The 13,544-nt window shown below is 30.8% G+C and overlaps 1 long non-coding RNA gene across 1 annotated transcript; it reads left to right on the forward strand.

Annotated features, from left to right (window-relative positions):
* The first annotated feature begins 1,877 nt into the window (after positions 1-1,877).
* LOC136224241 (uncharacterized) lies at positions 1,878-10,884 on the forward strand. Its single transcript, XR_010686339.1, has 2 exons — positions 1,878-2,425; positions 10,722-10,884. It is a non-coding gene; the product is annotated as an uncharacterized lncRNA (long non-coding RNA).
* The last annotated feature ends 2,660 nt before the right edge of the window (positions 10,885-13,544 follow it).

Genomic DNA, 13,544 nt, shown 5'->3' on the forward strand with positions numbered 1-13,544 from the left:
AATCTCTGAATATTGGAATTTTATTGAAACAAATGTATCAAAGCGCTAAATTAGATGAGAATTGACTTGGAGTGTTGTAAATTGACCAATTGAAAAACAAATAAGAAAACATATATGAAACTCAACCAACCGTACTTACAGCTTTCGCCTTCATTTTTAGGCTTCAGGATGACATTGTTTCCCATAAGTTTTCTAAATTCTCCTATTATTATATTATTTTTAAATATATCATCAAAAGTTAAACTAATAAAGTGAGATATCATCATATGCAGTTTCAATAGAGCAGAGGACATGTTGCCGCATCTGTGGAATGCTACATAAAGCAACATGGTTTGTCGGATGAGGCATATAATGAGATTAAAAAACTAGTGGAAAATGAATGGAAGGACATCAATTATGAGATCCTGAAACCAGGTGATGACACAGTTGTAATGGTTATGCCTCTGAGAGGCTATATTCTCAACTTCGCAAAAGTAACAAACGTTTTCTACTTAGATGGAGATGGTTATACTAATTCCTTGAAAAAAATATTGCAACCTTGCTACTCAAACCCTTCCTTTACTGTTACTATTTAATTAGTGTAAATTATCAATGTTAATATAAACAATACACCCAACAACCTAATTACGACTGATCTCTTAGCTTTGGCTTACTAATTTTACATATATAGCAGTAAGCAAGCTAGCAAAGCATATCCAAGACTTCCCAAAACTAGCATGATCATTTAAAAGATATGGTTTTGGATAATGCAAAAACTCAAAATAAGTTACACGTGAATTAATTGTATGTGTATATATAGTAGCCAAAAGCTATAAATTCATGCATATGATATTGCTAATTTTCTCATACATAAATGAAACCCACATGAGATAGTCCATAAAATAGTAAAGTTGTGTATGAATGCATGGGCTAAGAACATGAATATTACCACATGGTAAGGAATTTGAATACTTACTATTTATAATTCATGCACAAAATAAGAGAATGGGGCTAAGTCTAAGCCTAATATTAAGTCATGATTTAAGTTGAAAAATAAACCATTTTTTATGACTCAAAATACTTATTATTCATAATAAGTCATCATGCCATAAATTTTAACAATTTGCTCTTACCTAATTTGCTGGTTAGCTACTATTATATAACAATGGTAATATATTCAAACATAAAACCAACCTGGTCCCTAAAATGAAAAAAAAAAAGACAAAATAAAGCTAGCGCAAACAGGTGTGGTTTAAAATTTATTAGTCTTAAGGTAATGCTAAAGGAGAGTGGATCCTAGTTTTTAGTTTATTAAGATATCAATCATGGTTTTGAGTCTTAATGAAGTTCATACTAGGTTACCATGTAACACCCGGTTTTCAAATAACATTTATTACTTAAACTCATAAAATCGCATTTCTGCATCTCATAATTATTCCTCAAAACTTAATATTTCAAACAATAAATCCCAAATAGTAAAAATAACTAAAAATTTCAACAAAACATTTATTCCCAAGCTACCTACAAATTTATTATAGTCCCATATCCAAATTTATTAAGCTTAAGAAATTTTTTTGCACTATTGGCCTACCTAAACACTCACAAGGCAACTGATAGTTGGAGAGAAGGAGAATCGAACATCTAATGTCACGTCCGTGTCCAAAAATATTTAATAATAAATTACATAATATTTTTAAATTTATTAATTAACTCATTAGGTGTTATAAGTATATAATACGAGCTAATCTTATATTTTCATATATCAATTGTGTATAATGTGAAAAATAATTTTATAATTTAGTTAACTTTAAAGTAATGGATTAGATTTAATAATTTATAGATATAATATGAAGTTAATAATTAGATAAGTTGAGGAAGAAAAGAAAGATATAAGAAAATATAAGGAATCAAGTAAGTTTTGTTTTTAATTAAGGGTTCAATTGGAGTTTTGGATTGGGAATTTAAAAGGAGCCGCCTACTCTCATTGAGGGGGGGATTCATCTTCTTTCTGGGTCCTTCTTTTTACGGGAATCACAAGGCTGGTAGAGGGATCATCATCTTCCTCACTCATCTCACTCTCACTTTAAACAAAGCTCCAAGCACCAAATAAGCTTTCGATTTCCCTCATCCCTGTCCATGGTCGTCGATAAGACGAGCTTCCTTATTTCTGTTTTTAGAAGATTATGTTTCGATTGGCGATGGCCTCTTCCTGGCTTTTGGTAATTTTCAAGTTATTCTCCTGGTTTAATTCATGTGGTTTCAGTGAGTTTCACTCACTTTCATTCGAAGAAAACAAAGTGTTTCGCTCTAATCCCTGCTTCCAGGTTCTTTTTGAACAACTACGAACTGCTTTCAGGGGAGAATGGTCACCGACCACTGTCTTAAGACCATGAATAGGTCTTCTAGTGACCAGATCTAGGCATGCAGCGGGTAAGAAAAATATAAGGTATTCTAACCTCTTCTGACTCTACAGTCTTCAGTTTCTTTTCGGTATTTTGTGAGTTTCCTCCTTTATTTCCTGATGAGAGCATAATTAGGATGTTCACATTGTAGAATTCTTTAACCTGTTCGATTGATTTTAAATGGAGATACTTTATTTTTTTCCTCTGTTTTCCTTAGCGTTATCTGCGAGACTTGTTCAAGGTTTGGTAGTAAATAAGCCGTATTAGTGTCGATATGATCCTTTTTGTGGCTTTGCACGGTTGTCAAATTTTATAAGTCACTGTGGCTTGGTGTACAACTTTTTCAAACGAATTAAATAAGCTTTCGTGTCGGATTAAGCGAATAGTTGTGGAGTTTCCTTTATGTTGTTTCAGAAATAGATTTTTCCTCAATTTGGGCTGGGTTAAGTCCTTGTCAAAAAGAGTGACAATGAACCCAAAGAAAATGTGATTCACTGTGCTTAGTTTCTATCTTGTGCTTGGTTTCTATCTTGGTGAAAGTTGATGTTAACAATGGCACTTAATAAAAAGAGATATGGATGCATTTCTTTATTTGTTCTGTAATGGCTATTGGATTAGTTAGTAGATTAAGTAGAGATTCTGGATATTGTCTTGGTAATCAATAATGGACAGGTCTAATATTTGGTACTATATTTTGTGTCATAGCTGCTTGCTTATCCGAAAACAGGGAGATTATCTGGGAAACTATACACTGCTTAAAGATGAGCAATTGCTCATATCCTTTCTTTCATTTCAATTGGATTGATTTTGGGTTTTTTGGCAGATTTTAGATGTCCTTTTCTTTCTTCTATAAAAGGAGTAGTTTCAGTAGTTGAGTTGGTTTTGAGTTTGAATTGTTAGGATTGATTTCATGGGGTTTTGCAGATTAGAGTTGTTTAAATTGTGTTCAGTAGTCGTATTAGATTTGGAGTTGTTCCGTTTTGATAAAAATCAGATTAGACTTGAGTAAACAAATTGTTTTGCTGCCATATTAGATGTTTAGAAACATTCCCAACAACTTTATTTGCTGCTGAAAATTTTCACTTGTGTGTCTTACTTAATCCCTCTATTTGCTGTAGTAGTTTCAGTTGATCAAATTGAAGGGGACTCGGGATTTCATACCACAGTAGCTGAAATTATTGTAGGAAAATGGCTCAAATATTGGATTGAAATAGGTGGTTCTGTTATCTGCAATTGGTTTATTTTTTTTTTTTTGAAGTGCAATTGGTTTATTTGAAACTCAATTAAGCAGAAATGCTTATTAGGTAATTCGCATGGCTGATTTAGGATTAGTCCCTAAGTGTTAGATCAAAATGGTTCAATGCTCCATGATAATGAGATGTATGTTGTTAATTATGTCCATAAATAAGCTATGATTTAATAAACTCGATTAAGAATTAAGGAGTTAAATAAAAAGAGTATCAGTTTGTGGTACGATGGAATGAATATGGAATAGTGGCTGAAAATTTAGGAAAATAGGAGAACTTATTAGAAGTTAGTCTTGAAAGGAAAATTAAGAAAGAACCATTAAAATGAAAACAAAGGAGTTGATAATTAAAGAATAAATCAAAGTATGATAGTTGACGAAACAGAACCATAAGGCCTACTTAGGAAACAATTAATATTGAAGAGTGATGATATAGGTGAGTTATTACAATTCCTACTGCCAAATGATTCTTTGTTTTATGATATAATTATTCTTTTATTTAATTGCAAGAACTACGTGGCTTTGATTTCCTATTTGAAAACATCGGGATACGTAGGAAGCTTAATAATAATGTATTATCAAGTCCAAGCCAAATAATTAAATAAAACTTTAGGTAGTGCAAATGAATCGTTATCTATTAGAAAATATGTTTGGCTTCTAGACTGTTAAAAGTTCGTTATCTTGTTTTCCGTTCATACCCGATGCCGTTTTGGGTTTGGTGTGACATCTAATCTTTATCTCCTGAAAAATAGGTGGCAAAGGATGAGCTGCCTACTCAATGAGTGATAGTTGACATATATTTGCCACACAAAGCATACTTATATCAACATTAAGCAATTTATAAACATTAATATACATTCATCATATAACACGAGATCATGCAAGAAAAATCACTTTTTTAATAATCAACTACTCATAACTCATACAATTTCTTTTTTCATTTAATTATATAGGGCCCTGCCAGCCAAGGAAAGGTATACTCAGTGGTTAATCACTTTCAGCTTTTCACAACATAATCTCAATATCAAACATAATACAGGGTATTGCCCCCATGCCAAGGTACCAGGATACCGCCCCCACTCCAAGGTGCTAAATACACAATCAAGGATACAACTCTTCACATATTCACAACTCTTTATATACAACTTTTCAATCACAAACAATTTAACCAATGGGTATAATCTAACCAAAGCAGGTCACTTTAATTATCATACTTACATAGCTCTTGCTTACTCAATATTTTCCAATCTCATAATAATACATTTCAACCAACAACACCATGCCAACTACAATATCACCAACATACTTGCAGATCATTCTGAAAGCATACTAACATTGAATCTTTCTCACATAATTTACACAAACAACACAAGCCAATCACTCAGTCAATATAAATATGCAACGAGTCAAACACATGTCAACCATCACATACCTGGAATCCAAGCAACCACAATGAAACCCAAGCAACCACAATGAAACGCTAAATCCCAAATGCTAATCGTCTACTCGTTCAATGTCGCCTAAAAATAATTAACTTTATTAAACCCAATAAAAATCAATTGTTACTATACTATTTCACTTAGTCCTACTAATCATTCAATAATTCTGTTATTTTTAATAATTAATGTTCTAAACCATGATAATATATATATATATATATAATCTAATTGATCACATTTTGTGTATCTAAAACAAACTATTCCATCCGAAACCAACTATGTAATCATTTATTTATTGTTGAAGAATTAATTATATATTTATATGTCCAAAGTGAAGGAATGTCATAGTTAATGAAATCCCACATCTAGTTAATGAAATATTATTTTAAAAATATCAACCTAACCAAAAATTGAATCTATTTATAATTTTTGTCTCCGGACCAAATTAATAAAATCTACAAGGCACTATCCTAAACAACTCTAATATATACAATATAATCTTATAACCAAAGTTCCATGGTATTTTATACTCAAAATAATAAAAAGTCTAATTTAAATGAACAAATAAAAAAGAATATAGTCCTAGATATAAACATAGGTCATAAACGTAAAACACAATTTAAGACCCAATTAAAACCTTTCAAACTCCAACCTTCAATTTAATATTTAGATTCTTATAGTTCATACCTGAGAATGGATGTTCCTGCTTCCCAACAAAATCTCAAGTAAGGGACGGCGACACTTTTCAATAGAAACTAGGGTTTTGTTTTTATTCTCCCCATTCACTCGGTAGGTACATATATATAGATGGAAGATGACTTATTTTTCCTTATAGGGATAGGTTAATAAGCCTTTTAATATATATCTAGGCACAAATCTTATTAAGTCCATCAGCACCTCTAATTAGTTTGACATTTTACGACTATTACCCATAAACTATATTAAATAATTTCCAGGACTAATTCCACCGTCCTAATTATACCGTCCTAATTAATTGTTACAATCTTAATTTATTTATTATTTTATAACCCTAATTTTTAGGATGTTACGTACCATATGAAACAATCCTTGTCCTTATTGTGAAAAAGGAACTCATGAATAGGTTTATCATGATATTTGATTATAGTACCTAACCTTTAAACAAAGTTAACAAAAGGAAGAAACAAAAAAAATTCAGTAAAACGTAAAGCAATTCCATCCTATGTGTCAACCAACAGAACTTTGGGCCACATAAAAGTTTAGGTGTGGAACTTCTGACCTTCCATACAAACACCTCTGCCCAGAAAAGTTAAGGTGTGGAACCTATTATTTAAACTATAAGTATATTGCCATTAAGGATTTGATCAATAGAAGGAGAACATTGATGTCACATAATATAAAAAAAATCAAATCGAAACAAATTAATGTACAAAATTACAGAAACCTCCTTACACATCACTTAAAACAAGTTATACACATGAACGGAAAAAAATAGACATTATGAATCTAGTTAAACTAAAATATTAGATAAATGTGTTTACTGGTCTAATAGTGAAGGATATAAGTAACATAAAATGATGTAAATGCTAAATTAAAAACTTTCCATTCAAACATATTAGTGGAAAGAGGCACTTGCTAAATTAAATTAACATTAATTAAAGTTGAAATGTGACTAGGCCATAAAATAACTTTATTCTTACCACTCTAATATTTTGATGTTTAAGCTTATGGGTCGAATCTATTAGGTGGTTTTTAATTTACTAGAAAAAAAGAAAGAAATAAAAGGCCCATGGGTAACTTATTCCAATGTTTATCATTTATGTATCTCAACAGCACTGATATGTAAGCATCATGGACGAATCTATAAAGTTTAACTAGTGGGGGGGGGGGGGGGAAACTATACATGTAGTGTAAAATAATAAATTTATAAAAAATCAATACAAATATATAAATTATCTCAATTAGGATGCATTGGTCAGAATAGTTGAGTTCTTATAACACCCAGTCTTGGTCCCATCCAATCACTGCCTCTCTCTCTCTTTCATATACAAAAATACACAATTCAATGAAGAGGATCTAAGAGTGAGAATGTGTAAATGTAAGATGGACTTTCTCGTGCAGTCTTAAACATGTTGGTATCATTAATTTGATGGTGAATTTTCATAATCTCATGATGCATATCTAATCTAGGGATCTTTTTGAGGGTTTGTAAGGACTAGAGTGTTCCCATGTTAACCAAAAGAGACCATTTTGAACAACTATTTTTCAGCACTAACTTTTAAAGGGTTTTTGACATTCTTCTTACACTGATAGTTTTGTTTTTTAGTTTGGTGCGAATAGCTTTAAAAAAATTGCCTTTTACTTAAATATTGAATGTAATGTAGATCAGTCACGCATATAACTTTGATAAATATACAAACATCATAATTATACAATATTTAGGAGCGAATATGATCATGCCATATTTCAAAAGAATGAAATAAATCCAACAAAATGATTTATTAGGCAACCACCCTTAATTCAACTGAATATATGCAACATAGCAACCAAACAAAATTGCAGAATAAAATAGAAAAAAAGGAAAATGGCTCATTAGCAAAAATATCCTTATTCCTATTAATCCAAACGCCATAAACATAATTAAATCAATTAAAAGCAGAAGAACAAGAAATTCCTAATTGAAAATGAAATTCACAATCATAAGAAATCATTATTAGAAGAACAAGTAACACTTATTTGGAAAAAAAAAATTATACCATACTTGAAAGGGAGTGAAGAAAATTGCATGCTACTAACGCTGGGGAAGAAAAGAAGACTTGGAAGTTGGAAGGACGGACAGAGAAGGAAATGAGTGATGATCATCCGTTTTAGGGATTGCAGAGCATTTGAAGTTTTCAATTTAAGGGAATTGGGGATTTGGGATTCAATTCAAGGATTGGTTATCGCAAAACATGGGGATAAATGGGGAACTTCTGCGTTTAATTTGAGGATTTGGGGTTTAATTTTTTTTCCCTTTCTTAAAAGATGTCATTCCACACTCAAAGGAAACGATATCGTTTGTTAAAAAGGAAGAAAACAAAAATTAAAACAAATGCCTTCAGACCTCATCTTCAACCTCTAAACCTAAACACAGCAAACGAAACAAAGAATGGAGGGGCAAACCATCAAATTTCAAACAATTACTACGTAGACATAGGGTTTTAATAATTTCTAGATGTTAGTGGGGGCAAGTGCCCCCATTGCCCCCCATTGTAGATCCATCCCTGGTAAGTATCATGTACTAACCTATAAAAACCCTTTGAATCATAGTTCTTAACATGAACAACTAAGCTTTGATAATTATCTCTTTGAGCTCGGCTTTGAAGCTCAAGCCTACCAGAAGGAACAGTATGGGTAAAACTAGAATTAGAAGTGTCAAAAGGTGGATTAACAAAGTTTCTAAATCCTCCATAAGTATGCCCCAGATAATAATCATTCACCGATCTTCTAAAAACTCCAGAGTTATTCGACGGAGTAGCGCCGACCGCTATCCATGGGCTAAAAACTGCACCTAAATAGCGGTTATCTTGCCACCCAAATGGCTGAAACTGCCAGGATAACTCACACTGCCATGAAACATCATCACAAACCATTCCAAAGGAATAAATTTCATGTTTCAATTCTCCACAGTTAAAAAAATGCTCCTAGATTCATCATAAACCATCCATTTTCAGTGTTAAGATAACATCTTCACAGTCAAGTAAGTTCTAGTCTGGAATCACCATACCATAAAAATCACAGAAATATTTAAAGAAAACCAAATTTCTTACTGCATACTGCTAAGAAAACCAAATTTCTTACTGCATACTGCTAAATTCCATATAAATGTCCCAGGTCAACAATGTAAGCCCATGCTTAAGCAATCTGCTCTATTACATCATACAGAATACTCTAAAATTCAAGTTTCAATAAAGGATGAAATCGGTAGCTCAATAGGCCAAACTTTTAAAATTGAAACAAGTTATTTTAGTCAAACAAGTCCAATCATGCATATGAAGAACTCAATCCCCTCCGAAAAATAAAAAAGAACTTTACTTTGTTGCATCAGTTCCTGCCATCATTGTTGTTCCATCTCCAAACCCTGAGTCAACATATGAGCAATACATACTTTATTAGGTTCACAGAGAGAATTCCAAAGTATTGCATTTTTATGAAAATTGAGGTCCTTGGCTTACTTTATTTAGTGCAATTTTAATTGGAGAATGAACCATTCCTCAAACCTGAGATATAGGTTCTGTGCGGGTAGTGGCATTCGAACTGCTTTATAAAGACATTTCATCTCCATCATAGCCAGGCCCCCGTATCCGTCCTTAGCTATCTAGACCTATTGACGTGTCACGTCCGTGTCTAAATTTCTAGAATTTAGACATTGATAGTAATATATATTATAATTATTAGGTGTACAATTTTTATTTGGTGCTATAGGAAAAGTTTGTAGTTAATTTGATGGTTTTAGGTGTAAATTAAAAATTTAAAATAATTTTTAAAAGATTATATAAAGATGGAGGACCAAACTGGATATTCGCCAAATTTGGTATATATCTAAATCGAAGAGGCAGAGATTATCTATCTATCTCTGTTTCTTTTCTTTTCGTTTTATATATTCTTTTTAAATTCATCAATTTTCTCTGAACCGTTTCTTTGATTTACGGAGATTCGACCGTCCGAATCATTCGAAATTTAAAATATAGTATCCTGATACATAGATCTAAGTCCTAACCGAAGAGTTTTTGAGTTTTGGAAATGTTTGAAGGGGAAACGTCTTAGACAGAATTTAGAGAAAAATCGATCGGGTCAATTAGTAGCCAAGGTAAGTAACTATCAACTATATTTTGAGTTTTATGTATATATATATATATATATATAATCAAAGAATTTTCAGAAAGTGATATTTTAAGGTTATATGGGTATTTTGTAAAATTGGGGTTTTCATGATTTTGCTTTTTATTGTGAAATTATGGTTCAAATGAAACTATTGACTATGCTTCTATGTGATTTTCAGATTTTACTTGATTATGTTGATTTAAGGCTTAATTTCGTTGATTTACATATATACATATATGTTTTTGGTTTCAATGTATATATATATATTGAATAAAATGAATTTGATGATTTCTTACGAATTGTTTTTGGATTGAGAAATTTGTTGCGGTTATTGTTGTTATTATTTTGGATTGAAGTCCAAATGTGATTTTTTATGAGTTGTGATATTTTGAAAGATAAAAATGGTTTTGTCCATCTAGGATTGCCCGGGGTAGGAGTTGTAAGTTGTAAGACCATATCTAATGGCGGTATGACCAGAGTGCACGGCTGGTAGTCCTAACTGTTAGGCAAGGAACGAGATATAAATGAGATATCTCGATATTGTTATGATTGATGTTATGATCTACGCAGGTGGAATTCGAGGATGGATACACACATACAAATTTTATCTTATAAACTTAAGTTTTGAGTATATTTTATAAGATTTTGATGACTATCTTATAAACTTAAGTTTTGAGTATATTTTATAAGGTTTTGATTAAATCCCTTTATAAATGTATATATGTAGCTATGTTAAGTAAAGTTAGTTTTTATAACTAATAGTTTCTTACTGAGATTTTTGTCTCACGTTTTTAAATGTTTTAATGTTTTTAGGTCAGAAAGTACAGGATATAGAGAAGGTTACCGATCGATTAGGCGAGGTTTGGAAGTTGGCTGCTTATTGTTAGAATTATGATTAGAACTTTGGTATTGCAATTGTAATATAATGATATTTGGTTAAATTGGAGACTCCTAAGTATTGATTATGATCTTTCTATTTCACGCCCGATGTCGATTGAGGTCGTCTAGGGTCGAGTGTGACAGACGTTCATGGGTCAGGTATGCTCAATCTAAACCAAATCTAGTCTGCTATTAATTAAGCGGGTTTGGATTCAAAATCAGATTCCAAACCCAATCAATTAAATACTTAAAACAAATATTAATATATAAATATATAAATTTGTTAATTACTACTAATAGACATGTCGATCCGTGCTAATTTTATAAATCTCAAATCCATCCAAAAAAGAACGGATTTTAACGGTCCTGGTTCAGACTGAGCCTAAAGACAATTTTTCATGCCCAAGCCCGACTCAATAGACACGGGTCTGGGCAGGACAGACGGGTACGTGGATTCATAAATAGGTCTAATAGAGACTAGTAGTTGTAATATGCCAGGTTTGGATAAAAAATAGAGAATTCTAATATGACTAATTTAACCCAAAATCAAATTGGTCCTTTAATTTGATATTTAAGATAAAACTAGGCCAGATTGACATGTGTCAAATAATTACTAATCACATATAAACACATGTTATTTTGGGTTAATTTGATCCTATATGTCAAGTTGAATGGTCAAATTGATGCCCAAGCACAATTTTGGGCTAAAACTTCAAGAGCTAAATTGATCCGGGCCAAATTGATGTCCGAACTTAATTTTGGACTAAGTTGATTTTACTAGCCAACTTCCGGGGCTAATTTTATCTTAGATGCCAAGTTAAAGGGGTAAATTGATGCCAAAACTTAATTTTGGAGTAAATTAATCTTACTAGTCAAGAATAATTATAAATGTAACATGATCATCAAGACAAGCATAATGAGCCTATAGCTCCTATGGTATTTTAGCAAACATTATGTGTTGTTTGATAAAGTTAGAATTAAAAGTTTTCATTTAATTTCCGTTTTTCAATGGCTAAATATAATGTTCAACTTAAAATTTTAAGTTAAATATTTTAGCTCTTCAAGATAAGTAATTTTTTAATTTAATTGAACATTTTAAATTGTTAAACAATTATAACTATAAAAAAAACGCTTAATAAATAAGTTCTTAAACTATAAAATTAAATAATTCTTTAGATTATCAAACCTGGGGCTGGGGCGTAAGGGGAGTGGAGCGTGCGCACTACCGCTGGGACACTTGCTTTATTTTGTTCATTATACAATTCTTTTATTTATATATTATTAAGTGCTTCTGATACTAAAAAAATCAAATACTATATTTTTAAATAAAAATACACTTGCTTTAGTTTATTCATTATACCATTCTTTTATTTATATATTATTAAGTGCCTCTGATGCAAAAAAAAAATCCAATACTATATTTTTTAAATAAAAATACACTTGCTTTAGTTTGTTCATTATACAATTCTTTTATTTATATATTATTAAGTGTCTCTGATGCCAAAAAAATACAATACTATATTTTTAAAAATAAAAATATATTATATATTTTAATAAAATCATATAAATATTTTTAGAACATACGATATATTTAGAACTTATGACATGAAATTTAGAACATATGTTTTAATTTTTAGAACACAAACTATAAATTTTAGAACATACGATATATGTTTTTAAACATACGTTAGAACATATATTTTAACTTTTAGAACACGAACTATGAAGTTTAGAACATACGACATATTTTTTTAGAACATACGTTAGTTTATATATTTTCATTTTTGGAACACAAACTAAAAAGTTTAGAACATACATTATGTTTTTTCGAACATGCATTATGTTTTTTCGAACATGAGTTTATAAATTATATTATAGAACAAATGCAAAAATGATCCAGATATTTACTAGTTTTTTTTAAACATTATACTTAATTTTTAGAACACAAATTATAAAGTTTAGAACATATGTAACATTATTTAAAACATCGTCCTTAACATTTTAAAACATAAATTACAAAAAAATATAGAGGAATTAAATAAATAAGAAATTGGAGCATGTTCTTGGATTTTTTTCTATTAATAATTCATTATTATGCACATTTCTTTTTTTTATTAATAATTTATTTTTATGCACATATTAATATTATTATGCACATTTCTTATTTTTATTAATAATTCATTATTATGCAAATTTAATTGATATTAATAAGTGCATGCGTCAAATATTAAACAATAAAAGCTATTAGTACAGTGGTAAGTAGTGTATAGGATAAACTAATGTCCATGGTTCGACTCCTTACACCATCACTTTGTGGCTGCCGACTCAATAAGATGGTGCATTCAATCGTTCTTTTGTGCATTTAATTTTTAAGTTATCAAGCAACACGTACAACACTTATGAATTACTCGTTAATTTTATTTAAGGGTCCTAGTTATCCTAGTCTAGTAATAGTCAATGGTTGCATGATCATCCAATTATACCTTGGGTGTACCCTACCGTAATAAACACCCGGTATCCCATCTCACAACTTTAAGTACCCTATTGTAACAAATAACTGGTACATTGACACACTATCATAACAAATACCGGTGTCCATATATTTTTCTTAATTCAATTTGCAACCATTGAATATACTATCATAGGTAAGTGATAACATCCAGATATTATTTACGGGACTAAAAGGGTAATTAACCAAATGACCGCGTATAAAGATGATCGTGAAGGATATGGCGTATCAAGTAAGCCACCTGAATG

This window comes from Euphorbia lathyris, chromosome 3, assembly GCF_963576675.1.
Source record: "Euphorbia lathyris chromosome 3, ddEupLath1.1, whole genome shotgun sequence".
Classification (NCBI taxonomy): Eukaryota; Viridiplantae; Streptophyta; class Magnoliopsida; order Malpighiales; family Euphorbiaceae; genus Euphorbia; species Euphorbia lathyris.